The sequence below is a fragment of the Camellia sinensis genome, chromosome 5 (genome assembly GCF_055761805.1).
Source record: "Camellia sinensis isolate YWXY chromosome 5, ASM5576180v1, whole genome shotgun sequence".
NCBI classification, from domain to species: Eukaryota; Viridiplantae; Streptophyta; class Magnoliopsida; order Ericales; family Theaceae; genus Camellia; species Camellia sinensis.
Window position 1 is genome coordinate 94,803,306 of NC_138965.1, and position 14,817 is coordinate 94,818,122.

Genomic DNA, 14,817 nt, shown 5'->3' on the forward strand with positions numbered 1-14,817 from the left:
GGTAATAGTACCTAGGTGTTTGGTCGTCGGAACTTCAACGCCTTAGAGAAGGTAAGTCGGCGATGAACAGATCAAGAGAGAAGAAAGACTACCAAGAGTCACTCCGTAGACCCAAAAGGTGGCCAGTGACAAAACTATGAATCTGTGAGAGATCTAGAGAGAAAAGAGGTGATGGAGGAAGCACTCTCTGTCAATCAAGAATGATCCGTTGTGACAGGGTTTTGCAGGGGTGATTCAGTGGGAGGGACTGCAAAAACATATCATAGATATATTACATATATGGCATGGAGGGGAGGGGAGGGGAGGGAAGGGGAGGGGCAGGACGGGGAGGTTTAATGGCAGGATTCAAATCGCCTCTGAACTGAGCAACCATAAAAAACAAATTCACCCACCCAACCCACACCACTACGGAGGATTGGAGCAGGCCAGTTGGGAATGTAGAGAAATTTGTTGTTCAAAATTTGAAAGTTTCAATCAATCTTCAATGATATAATTTTATGTAGGGACAAAATCATAATTAAAAATTAAAAATTAAAAATTAAAAATGATGGACATAAAAAGACAAATCTTGTAAATAGGAGCTCACCTGGTAAGATGGCTCAAACAAATGACATATCCAAAGATGCAAGCAAGACGATATGATATCATCTTCCTTTATTTTCATTACTACCAGACCATTTGTATCCAAAAAAGGAAACAAAGTATGATCATATCTCAACTGTGAAGAAAATGTAATCAAGCAGCAGCATGACAAAACAGGAAGACAAACCATTTTCAACATGTTCAGAAACTTACAGCCAATGTATATGAGTGCGATTTGTAATGGACCATATATATAGAGTTTCATCCACATATAGACCCATATAAGTCTATGCACAGCACTTCGTCAAGCTCTAAATCACATCAGACCATAAGAAGAAAAAATTTGTATATAGTTGCTCTAAATCACCTGGAGTCGAGGCTAATCCTTGATATTATCTCCCTTGGCAACTGGTACAGATTTAGTGTCCGGTGACGGTGAATCGAATATTGACATCAGTTTAGACCTATACCTCTCCTCCACTCCGTCATTTATTCCTTCAACATCCTTGCGAGGCAAATTTTCAGGCGAGACTTCCGAAGCAAGATCCTTCTCCGGTAGATGGTAAGAGATAGCAATTAGTGACTCTCGAATCACGTTCTCAGAAGCCTCCTTTCCGGGTTCTTTTTTATCCATAAAAATGCTGCAAAAAATCATAACAAGGCATTTCTATTTGAGGGGTAGAGTTGAAAGGTCAATGATGGTATAAAAATACAAACAACAATCTACTACGTGTCAAATGATAGGAAGTTTTGAGTAAAATTCAGTTTGCTGGAATCTATTCAATGATCCTATTTCATAAGAGTTTATCTTACAGGCAAAGGGAAATTCATGTTCTATTAAATTACTGTTTGACTCATGAAGACTCCAGTAGATCATTATTTAGGACCAAAGTAGTGATATCTAGCCCATCGAATGTACTCACCTCTGTCTTCTCAGGAACGACATGAATTCATGGCAGCATTATTCAATGAAACAACCTTGTTCCACTCCTGCTCTTTCTCCATTTTATCATATCATTCTAAAAGGTAACAGAAAGAGAGAACAAAACACCCAACAATTACCGGGGGAAAAGTGTAGATTTATTCCAGTGTCACTTCTTGACTACAACATCGAAATTTAAAGGAAAGGCTTAATTTTAGCATTATGGAAGGGTGGGGATAATGCCACGGTACATTTTTATTATGGCGCCACAAACATTATTGCCAGCTGACATTTTTTCCCTCCTCTCTCCCCTTTACAACATTTTATCACTAAGCTCAACCACCATTTATCATATTTTTCCCACATCATTTCTCCTATCTGCTTTCCCTCTCTTCCTCTTTCCCTCTCATTCTGCAACATCAGCAAGCACACAGACCAACTACCTGCAAACACCAACCTCAACACCTCCAGCCAACCACAACCACCATCTCCGGCGCCAACCACCACAACAATCCCTCATTCTCTTTTCTCCTCTCTACTTCTTTACAAAGTATGACGATGTAAGGGATAGGAGAATGCACGAAAAACTCAAACTCAACCCCAGCATCGCCATTCTTCCCGTCCATTGTACTCATCCAGCAGTGCCAACATCTCCGACAACCTCACCCCCCGTCCAGATACCTGCCTTATACTGGGTTTCTTCACCAGGACATTATCTGAACACATCAACCCCAATCTTCAGCATCACCACATGGTTAGAGGGTGAAGATGACATGTCTATACATTGATATCCACCAGGAATCAGCGATTCATTGATCACACAACCCGTAAACTAAACTCTTTTAACTAAAACCAATAATCGATTTCCAAGGGGGGAAAAATAAAAGAGAAAAGAGAGAAAGAAAACACAATATAAACCACTAGAGCATGAACAGTTCCAGAAAATCAAGAAGCCCCTATAAGACAGCTGAAATTGAAAAGGAAAAAAAAAAAAAAAAGAATGAAAGAAAGAAAGATATGAGACCGCATTGATCAGTCGTCAGATCAAACAAATGAAACAGTAAGAAAAAGATGAAAAAAGCAAAAACCATAGAGTGGAGCTTTTAGAGAGAGCATCAAAAAGGAAGAGATGGGAAAGCAGAGAGAAGAAATGTAATGGAGAGAGAAAAGGGTGGGTGAGAGGGACAAATGACAACGGAGAGAGAAGCGGAGTGGGAAAAAAGTGAATGATGGTTGAGCTCAGGATAGAGAAAAAAAAAGTTGTAAAGAGGAGAGACATAGAGAGAGAGGTCATATGGTAATAATGTTCATGGCACTAGAAAAAGGTCTCATGGCGTTATCGCCACTCATTACAGAAATGTAGAAGATACACAAAGAAATCACAACCAACCCTGATAGAAGAAAGAGTTTGACTGTTAGCCAAAATAAGGGATCCCTGCAAAGACCTCTCAACAGAGCAAGAAAAAGAAGTAAAAGGAAACATCATACTGAACTAACAGATCTAACATCATTGTTGAAGTCAATATTAACATTAAAAGCACCTCTTAATAGTCTTCATCCATGAGAACTGCTAGCCTCTCTTGTTGAACAGCTGTTGGCCAGCATCTCAATATAGTCCCCACTATCATTTTGAAACTCCATAAGCATAGGCCTAACAAAGCTTTATACATTAAAAAGGCAAGCTCCCAAACTCAAACCAAAACTCCAAAATAGAACAATAACAAACATGTTCTCACCAAATAATAACTGAACTAATCATTCTTCCCTCAGAAAAATATTCCTTTCACATATTCTCAAGCCTATTAGCAACCCACAAGAAGTACCGAAAAAGAGATTCTAAGCCAATAGAACTGTCAAACAGAACACTACTAATTGGGGTAATCCTCCTGGCCTATAAAAAGGTCCAATGCTTCCAACAAAATAAATGATTATTCAGCACCAAAGAGGATTTAGCACAAGCTACACCGACTTGGCTTCCCACATAAAAGCCATAAGTTTTATATTCGACACCTCAATGTGTACAAATAGAACACTATCTTTTCTCATTTTTCTGCAACAATCCCACAGGTTGAGACAAAGTTTGACCTTGAACTTGAATGATAGCAATTAGGGTTGTTCAAAAATCCGATCCACCCGTTGAAACCACCAAACTCAACCCGCTCAATCAAGAAATGGTCAGTTTCGAACATGGTTTCGGTCGGCTTCAGTTTTCTGCGAGTAAAACTCTCGATTTTTCGGACGAGTCTCGGATTTGTACTTCAACAAACCATAGCACCCGAACCAACTGAAAAATATTAATGGAACATTGAGTTTACACGTCGCGTAATTCTCTTCACTCAGCCTTATCACTTCTCTCTCTCTCTCGTCCCATCATTCTGATATGTTGTTGGATAGAGACTCTACATCCGTCTCTTCTCTCTCGCACTCCTCCACTCCGACACATGAACCATAATAATCACATTTCATTTTTCAATTTTCACCCCAACAATCTGCTATGGCCTAAGATGAGAGAACACAAACCTTGGTTGCTCGAAGCAAGGGTGGGGATAGGAGTGGAAGCGGGGGCGGAGGAGCAAGGGCATATAGAAGTTTCTTAGATTAAGAGCGCCTATGGGAGCGTGCATTTATTTATTTATTAGATATATAAAAATATTCTAACAATTATTATTTACTGTTTAATTGTAATATATGTATTAAAATGTGACTAAACATTAGAAATTCATGTCTACAAATTGTCTTATTAAGTATAAATAAATATTATATAAATAGAAACTACTAAAATAAGTTTGAGCTGTAAACCCCCCCCCCCCCCCAAAAAAAAAAAATGAGATTTATATGTTTGATAGGTTTCTGTCGCAGTTGAGAGCAAGCTTCTTTCTCGACAAAAGTGAGTTTCTTACAAATTTCTTGAGAGCGCAGAATTGTGTTTCTTAGTAACACCACTCGAGTAGAAGAATCTCACCACTACCACACAAACCCTAGCTCCCTCTGTCTCTTCATCTCGCCCTGATTTCCAATAGCAGTGTACTTAATCTCCAATCTTTCTCTCTTCAATGTAGCAGTCTCAAATCTCCATCAATATCAAAAGGGCTGAAACCCCTTTCAAATCATGATTGCAAGGTTGTCCTCCAAGAATGCTTTTGTGAAAAAAAGGGGTTTGCAAAAGAAAATATGAATTTTGGTTTGTATTTCATGTAATTTGGGGTGTAAAGATTGTTTTTGCAGATTGATGTAATTGTGAAGGTCATTTTTTTCTTGTTTTGTTTCTATCTTTCTTGTTCTTATTTGCACAAGGAACTCATCGCCGGTACTTAAGATTTTTTCCTTTTGTTTGTGTCCTTTTTTCCTTTTGTTTGTCCTCTTTCTCTTCTTCTCCTTCTTCACTCCCACAACCGACCGAATCTGATTATGAGCTATTCGATTTCAAACAAAGATACGAATGAAATTGGTTGGTCGTATGACCAACGTGAAATAATCAACCAAACATACTAATTTTTTTCAGCTCATATTTTAGCCAATAAGTCAAAAAGTTACTAAAATAGCCTATTCCCAAACCAACCCTCAGCATCTATCAACCACATTATTGTCCTTTTTGGCTAGGGTTTGCCCAATTGAATTGTAAACCATAAAGTTGTCCATCGATCCCCCAACTTGATTTTTTTTTTTTTTTTTAATCGGCAACAAAAGAAAATTGTATTAATAAAAGGAAAAGAACATAAAGAGAGGACAAGATGTCCTCTACAAAAGAAGAGAAAACGTCATCAACCAAAAATTGAAATAATTTAACTATCACAAATCACTTTCAAATCTTTAGAAATTAAAAATTAAAAATTAAAAAAAATCCCTTAAACGGAGTCAAAACGAAAACCCAAAACGATGCCAAATAATAAACTCTATCCCATATAGATGTTGGGTCTTCAAACTTATCTTCAAAGGTCCTTGCATTCCTTTCAAACCAAATAACCCAAACAATTAAGAAGGCAACACGAGAAAATATCATTTTGACCTCCAAACTACCACTCGAAAATCAATTCAACCCCTATACTTTCAATTATATCAATTTTACACCTAAACTATTCAATTTTGAATCAATATCACCCCTGCTGTCTATAGTTAGACAGCACTTGCTGACATGGCATCAAACTTCATTTAAAACATCATTTTGCCCCCCGAACTATCCTTAGAAAATCAATTAGACCCTTAATATAGAAAAAATGATAATAATAATAATAATAATAATAATAATAATAATAATAATAATTAATTTAAAGATTTAAAAATAATTTGTCATCTAAAAAAGTGGAAAAATAATAATTTTCAATAAAAAAAAAATTGAGTATTAGTCCTGTTGAATTTTTTTTAGAGAATAATTGCTAACTTTTGCGTTAAATTATCATTCAATTGATGATACGACCAAGTAAATACTAATCTCAATTTTGAAGGCAAGCAGATCTCAACATATTCATTTTTATCATTCAATATCATTTTTCAAATGTCAAAAAAGATGTTACTGCCAAGGAATTTTTGGCTCAATTAGCTTCTCCAGGATCGACTCGAGATAATTTGAGACTTAAAGAGACAATTCTAAATGAGGATTTTTATATTTTTTTCAATTTCAATTACTTTTTTACAAAGTACATTATTTTAAAAAAAAAATCATTTTTGAGATAAAAAAAATTTAATTTAATTTTTTTTTATATTTGGGGGTCTAACTGATTTTTGAGATATAGTTTGAGGGATAAAATGAAATTTAGTGCCACATCAGCAACTTCTGTCTAATTTTAGACGACAACTGACAGCGGGGGTAAAATTGATCAAAAACTAAATATTTTAGGTGTAAAATTGATATAATTGAAAGTATAGGGGTTGAATTGATTTTTGAGTAATAGTTTGGGGCGCAAAATGATATTTCATCGACAACACAATGCCATATCACTTGCTTTCATCAAACCTCCTTTAGGCCTAAAATCCATTGAATTCATTAGTAAACAAGATTCTAAATCCACCCACTGGACATCAATCAACCAAAGGAGATGATGCAATAGATTCAAAGCCACGTGACAATGCAAGTATAAATGGTCAAGTGATTCCTCACTCTTCCTACACATAATGCACCATAGAGGAGAAAGGTAGCAATTAGGCCTTTTTTGCAAGGAATGTTTAGTCAAGATTCTTCCATGAACCAAAGACCACATAAAAACCTTGCCTTTAAAGGCACTACCGCTTTCCAAATTTTTTTGTGAAAAGGAGAAAAAAGGGACATTGGGCTTATCGACGATTTTATCAAAGAAAGACTTGCATGAAAAAAATACTCGAAGAATGAATACGCCAAATTCGTTTATCATGATCATTAGGAGATAGAGAAAATCCATGAAGAAAAACCAACATAAAAGCCAGCTCACTAACTTTCCAATCATTAAGATTCCAAATAAAACTGAAATTCCATGAAATTTGTGCCAAACAAGAACTAAAGAAGCAATGAACGCATTATGAGCCCAAGCCACCCAATATAAATGTGGAAACTTTACTTCAAGGAAACATTCTCCACCCAAACAACCTCCCAAAAACAAACATTTTCCACATTACCCACTTTCAGGGAAAGAAATCTAAACAAGAGTAGAAGAATATGAATTGGTTTGGGAATAGGTTATTTTAATAATTTTTTGGCTTTTTAGCTGAAATTTGGGGTGGAAGAAAAAAACTAGCATGTTTGGGATAATTTTTTGACTTTTTACGAAAACGTGCAAAAAATAAAGAGAAAATATAATTTGACTTTTTTGTATATTTCTTTGCCTTTTTGGCCTTTTTAGTTACTTTTTGACTTTTTGGCTATTACAGGGAGTTCCCAAACTTATCCATGAGCTATGTTACATGGACTCGGCAAAAGTGTTGGACACGAATACGTGTCTAAGAGTTGGATTCTCCATTTTTTATGATTTTAGGATATGGGGACACATGTTTAAAAAAAAAAAAGAGGATATGGCAACACCGATAAAAAGTTGGATACAGGTACAGGGATACATTTATTTATATATTTTAAAAAAAATATGACGAGTTTTAAATACAGCTTTTAAAAAACAAAAAGATAATAGCAAATAAAAATCATTCTAGGCATAAAAATAAAATTAATTAATAAATTCAAGCATTTTAAGAAAAAACACAATGTAGAGAAAAAAATCTTAAAATGAGTAATAGTATTGAAACTTTAAACCACACATACCAATGTACAAATTTTTTATTTAAAAAAAAAAATTAAAAAAAAATAAAAAAAGATACTTATATCAACTATAAAAAATAGTAAAGGCCATTATCCTTTTAATAAATGAAAGTCTTTTCAGTCTTTTCTTCTGGCCAAAGTTCCAAGAGAAAAGTGAGTCCCAAGAGAAGAAAGAGAAAACGAGAGATAGAGTGAATCCGAGAAGACAGAAAATGAGAGAGAGAAAGTGAGAAAGAGAACGAGAGACATCAATCGATCGATCAAACGATATCGGAGTCTACGTCGGAGTCTTCGTAAAGTCCATCATCGACGACTTCAAAACAACGCCGTACACGAGTATGTCTCTAATCCTCCTTTTCCTTCTTCTTCTTCTTTGTTTTCTTCTTCTTCGTTGGTGGTCATTTGTGGTTGGCAGCGTCCGTCACAAGGATGTTGTGTCCGACTCAAGTCTTGCACCCGTATCCGTGTCATGTCGTGTCGTGTCGTGTCAACACGGGTACTCTGGCCGAAACCGACAAGTCCATGTAACACAACCCATGAGAGATGGATTTCCATGGAGAAAGACAATTACCCCTACTAACTACAAAGGTATCCCAATCATTAGCTCGTAACCCATACCTACTCCTAATAATAGAGTGCCAATGAGAATCACTTAATGGGAAATCTCCAAAGCCATTTGTCAAGAAGAGCAATATTCCTAGCCACAATGTTGCCAAAGGCCACCCTTCTCCTTTGGAAGTGAAACAATCTCCCAACTCACTAAATGATCCTTCTTCCCTTACTCCTTACCTTCCCCAAAAAATCCCTCATCAATTTTTAAATACTTTTTGCAACTGCACTTGGAATCTTGAAAATACTACTCAACATGAACTACACCAAACAACAAAGCCCTCTTCTACCCCTCCAACCTCCTACCAATCTTTTCTAACATTGATGCCCAAAAAGATTAGTCTCTAGGATTAGCTTCCAATTTGATTGGAAGAGTGATAATATTATCTGGCACCTCCGAAGGTCCTCAATTATTACCAGTGATACTTTAAAGGTTTTTTTCAATTTCTCAGGGCAGATTTAGTCATTTCACTTACCACATTGAAATCAAATCAACAAAAATGATAGCCGAAAACTTGGCTACCCTCAAACCAAACAACAACATGCCTAAACACATCCTCATGCATGTTTCCTTGTGGTTTAGTGACGTTTTAACTTGATTTTAAGAACAAAATCAATTGTATCAGGATCAGTATATAACTTTGGGACTTTCTTTCGCATTGGATCAGCTTGCTCTATAGGCTGCTGGTCATCATCTCTTCATTTGGCTCTATTAAAACTCTTTCCTGCCTTGCAACAACTTCACATGGACAGATCTTGGAATAATGTCCAGTACCTTCACAAATAAAACAAGTATCATTCTTATAATCCCTTTTATTTGCTCACATAGAGCATGCTAACTCTCTTTGAGGATCTGATGTATTTAACTCCTTAAAATCAGTATCTAATGGTTTCTTATTGATTTGTCCCCATAAATACTTCATCTTTTGTTCAAATCCTCTTGCAAAATACCCACAAAGCTTGGTTGCTACAAGAGGAACTCTTTATTCTCCACAAATACCTTGTCGACAAAATACATGTTCCACCAAATTTATACAGTCAATGAAATCACAGCCTTAGATTCACCATTAAATTTTGAAATGTTCGTCTTAATTCCACCATCATGATCTTGTTGCTACACCATAACAAGTGGAGGTGGTGCTATGGGTGATGATATTATTGCCATTGTGTTAACAATAGGAGCACAAGTTCAAGTGTAGAATGAATTGAAGTTGAAGTACTTCCTATTGGTAGATTTGTAAAATTCTTTAACAAATCCTTCATCTTATCTCCGAAAAAAATTTGACCTCAAGTATCTAAAACCTTCACCAACCTTTCAACCGCCTTTTTAATCACTATGTAGAAAATTTTGTAAAATTTGTTAGTTTGTATGTATTACTTTTTTTCCTTCAAAAAAAATATGTCAGGCCTTGTTATTGAGAAAGAAACAAAGCTATTGCTTCGCCACCAAATCTTAGCAACTATGAAACTATTTTCTTCAACTATCATTAACTAAGCAAAACCCTTCAAAAAGATTCATTTATTACACGGACGGTTGCTTGTACAAGCTGCTACATCTAATAGATATAGTAACACCAACTAGAGGATAAAAATTAAAAGGTCGTACCAAAGCACAAGACTCTTGCTTATATCAGGGCCTAAGATATGTAGTACTCAACCCCCTACTAGCCCATTTTTTTATGGGGAGGTTGATTCTCGTGGCTTGAACCCATGCCACAGGACTTGGGGTGATTAGCAACTAGGCAACTATCTTCTTCTACTACTCTCAACTAAACAACCACCTTTGAAAAGATTCATTCCTTATTGGGAGAGTTGTTTATAGTATACGAGCCTCTACATACAATAGATGTAACCCAAGGTAAAAGGTCGTACCCAGTGCACAAAGCTCCCATTTGTAACTGAGTGAGCCTGATAGATGCAGTAGGTAGCCTACACTCCCACCTAGCTTTTTTGTGGAGAGGTTGATTCTCGTCACTTGAACCTGTGCCACAAGGCTTTGGGACAAATAACACCTTCCATCTCGCTAGCCGCCAAGTCACAATAGTGTTGCTAAAAAGAGTTGTGCATGTAGATGTAGTAGCAGGTAAAAGGAAGTATCTACTGCACAACGCTCCCGCTTATATCAAGGCCTAATAGATTTAGTAGGTAGGCTTCCCCCCACCCCCCCAAACTTTTTGTACAAAGGTTGATTCTCGTGACTTGAACCCAGACCACAAGGCTCGGGAAAAATAACACTTGCCATCGTGCCAACTGCCAAGTCATGACCCTCAAGACCTCTATAGGAAATAATATGTCAAAAGGTAGACCACTTTGCAATCGCTACAATGTAAACAAAACTATAGCCTTAAAGACAGCTAAGAAGATTTCACATATAAAAAAATTTACATCTTAAGACTCCACCATAAACATCACTACCTCTCTCACTAGGCTATCACCAACAAGATGGAGAAGTCCACACCATCTAAAATACAATCCCCAATCTATGTAGGCAACAATGCCATAATTATTGCCACAATGTCTTCTCTTCTAATATTGCCATCACAGCTTACGTGAAACAACACAAATCCATAGAATATTGCATATTATTCATCAAGAGACCTAAGTGACCACAACCTATGTTACATGGACTCTCAAAAATAAATCAAATACCCGTGTCGTACACCCGACACTCGAACAAGGGTGTTGGATATGTATCCGATACTTTCCATTGGACACTTCTCATATATTTGTATTTAACATTATCTTATATCATTTGTTGTGTAATTGCTACAAAATACTTTTTTGACGTTATATGTTACATATAGTACCGTTTTATCTCACATGATAGATTAAAAATATAAAAATATGACTATTTTTTGCCGAGTCCCCGTACCCTCAAATTTGATATTTGACGAGTCAGGCCTCTACATACGCACCTACACCTGACACCCATACCCAAGTCCATGTAACATGATACCAGCATGGATAAATCAGATGGCATCATAGATTCAGTTATAAACATAGTGACATTTACAACCAAGACACAAAGTCACCACACACAATTATCCAAACCATATGGCCATCCAAATTAAACAAACTCCAATCGGTAATATTTCCCAACCTATTTTTAAAACAGCTAAAATAAATTCATTTTAGAATAGAAGGAATAGGCAAACCGCAAAATATTGGAATAGAAAGAGAACGGAAAGGTTTCAGAGTTAAAATAATGGATTCCACGCCTTTCCAGATTTATGTGGCATTTTTAACCACCACTAAGTTATCAAATCTTTCTACTCAAGATATGGCAGCAGAGCATATGTCAACAACTCATATGGTGTTTTACACAATCTTTATCAATCATACTTATATATCATAACTTTCTCACGTAACCAATAAATGGGTCTTCCTTTATGTGATAAACCATACCATAGCAATCCAAAACTGCTCATTTAACAATACTTAGATGTTCTCATGTTCATGTTCAAAATTGTTGTTGTCATAGCATTTCCCTTCATGGTTCCTACATTTGGTTCAGCTGCCAAAACAACTTACATAGATATGTGTGTGTGTGTGTGTGTGTGTGTAAAACATCTATCTTGACTACAAATTCAAACTCAAAGACCCTTTCAAAACTACCATTCGAATTTACCCAAAACTACCATTCAAATTTAATTGAATTATCTCCAACCTTAAGGGCCAGTTTGATCAGAAGGAAATCCAGCTGGATTAGTGAAATACATAATTCTCTCTTGTGCACGTTTATTTTGCAATAGACATGAAAATATATAATCCTAATTATGCGTATATTTTGCATTATTAATCGTATATTAACAAAATGGGTCAATTTTATTGGATAAAATGGCCATTAAAATCTAATCTGAATAATACAACCAAACAATGGAATGTGAGTCAAGAATTAATAATCTCAATTCTATGTTATAACCAGACCAATCAAGGCTAAGACCCTTCCAAAACAACCCAATTGAAACCCAAAAATAAAATAAAATAAAATTGAATGCACCAGCAAAATCAAACTCGCAGCAATTTAAACATCTTTCGAGTCCTTTAAGCTTAAGTACAGTACTCCTATTACAACAAGAAATCAAACTCGAGTAAAAAAGTCAAACAAACAAGTAAAAGGTATTATTATTAACCAACAGAAACTGTAAGATCGTCGGTCACAGAAACCCTAATCAAGAAAGTACAAGCACTTAAATTAGAGAGAATTTGATAGAGAGAGAAGAAGATCGAGAGATTACAGACCCGTTTGTTTTCGGAGTTGTACGCGTTGAGGTAGTCCTTGCTCTTACGTTTACCAAACCGAGAGATTACAGACCCGTTTGTTTTCGGAGTAGTACGCGTTGAGGTAGTCTTTGCTCTTACGTTTACCAAACCTTATCCCTTTAAATACTGTTTTTTGATTGGCTGGTGATGCAACTTGCAATGGCGGTCCGTCACGTACCATAAGACTAATGCTAGAAAATATATTATTTTAATTATTTTTAAAAAAGTTTATAAAAAAATAGAAAGAATATTGTAATAATTTATAATAATTTTTTAATTAAAATCTATAATTGACAAATAAGCCCGAAAAGTTAAATTATTAATTTTTTGACTTCATTTATCATATTGCTTCTTTACTTTACTTTTATACATTTTTTAAAAAAATAATAATAATAATAATAATAATTTTTAACCTGTTTTTCAAAATAGGCATGTTTGATAGGGTGGTGAGGTTGCGAACTATACTTTTTAATCAAAAAAATAGTGGTAACTCGTGTTATATACGGGATTCTATAAATTGAAAAAAAAAATTATAATTATCTTGAAGTTAATATTTTCTCTGGTGGTACACATGAAATTTATAAGTTCACTTTTGTGTTTATAACTTTTTAAATTATTAGTTTTAAAAAATTAAAAATCTATTTAATGCAATTTTGATAATTTGTATTAAAAAAAAGTTAAAGTTGATTAAATGAGATTAAATAAGTTATGACATACCTCTTCTTGTTATGAAAATATACAAATTTGTAATTTATAATTAAGACAAATATACAATTTTATTAAATGTGAAGTGAAATGATATTTAACAATAATTAATAGAGGATTTTTTTTTTAAGGTCCCTAGTATTAAGATTTTATAGCATAAAGGACACTTAATATTTTCATAATGTCTAAGGTCACTCAACATCGATTCAGAGAAAATTTGATCCAGAGAATTTCTCTTGACAAATCACATAAAAAATTCGAAATTTCTTTGAACACATCACAGAGAAAATTACAAATTTCTTAGGACAACAATGAGGGCTAGTGCTTTGTTAGAAATTGGGTTGGTCAAGAGAAATTCTCTAGTTTGGACTGAATTTTCTCTGAGTTGAACTAGTGCTCTGCTTCAGAAAAAATTGGATTGGTCTAGAGAAATTTTCTGGTTTGGTCCAGAGAAATTCTCTGGTTTTTAATGCTCTACTTCAGAGAAAATTGGGTTGGTCCAAAGAAATTCTCTGGTTTTTAATGTTCTACTTCAGAGAAAATTGGGTTGGTCCAGAGAAATTATCTGGTTTGGACTGAATTTTCCAGAGAGAAATTTTCTTTGATTCAAATATAAAAAAGCTGTTCAAGCTCAAATCTTATTGGATTCTCCAATGCTCATTGAAATCATAAACAATGAGATTGAGCTTACATGGGATAAAGGAAATTTCTCTGGACTCTCCACCTTCTCTCTCTACAACCCCCTTCTGCTGGACTCTTTGGAACACTCCAGAGAAATTTGAAAATTTCTTTGGCTTCACTGGCCTCCTCACAAAATTACCTCTCTAGAGAAATTTAAAATTTCTCTGACCTCCCTAGCCTTTGAGCTGGACGTGCTCTCTCTCTTCTCCACTCGATTCAGTAAACAAAGGTGATATTCTCTCCAATTCTCTACATACCCTTCACTTGTGCATGTGTTTGGTCTCCAAGAAGCCGCGGGAAAATTACTGAAAATTTTCAGTGTTGTATTTTGGTTGTAAGTGGCCATACTGATGTTTCAAATTTCCATTTACTCTTGCAATTTCACATCAATCAACAGAGTATGGATGATACCTCGCCGGAGCCACAAGGGCTGGCGTCGGAGTCTGATCGTGAAGAGATGAGGAGGAAAACAGCAGAGGACAAGGCGGTCCGCGGCGGAACCGAGTGTGGCTAGTTTGCTTCAAAACTGAAATGACTTATTTGAACTTGGAAACAATGAAATCAGTGAGTTCTCTGCAATCCAATTGATTCGAAGAAGGTTGTTGTTGTTGTTGCCTTTGCTGAGACTGATGAGAAATTATACGAATCAGATGTTCCATGCTTTTCAATCCAGCTGAAGCCGCTTCTTATCTCGCTATCTGTTTATTCATCTTCAGAAACCACAACAGTTCCACCGCCATTGAAGATATATATATATATATGTTTGTGTGTGTATTCTAGAGAGAGAGAGAAGTAGAAAGATGAGGTTTGATTTCAGTCAAATTTCTCTGTGATATAT

General features: G+C 35.5%; 1 long non-coding RNA gene across 1 annotated transcript; it reads right to left on the bottom strand.

Moving 5' to 3' along the window:
• Positions 1-748: 748 nt before the first annotated feature.
• Positions 749-12,791, bottom strand: LOC114295116 (uncharacterized). Its single transcript, XR_014329844.1, has 2 exons — positions 12,573-12,791; positions 749-1,223 (listed from the first exon to the last, which is right to left on the bottom strand). It is a non-coding gene; the product is annotated as an uncharacterized LOC114295116 (long non-coding RNA).
• Between the last annotated feature and the right edge of the window lie 2,026 nt (positions 12,792-14,817).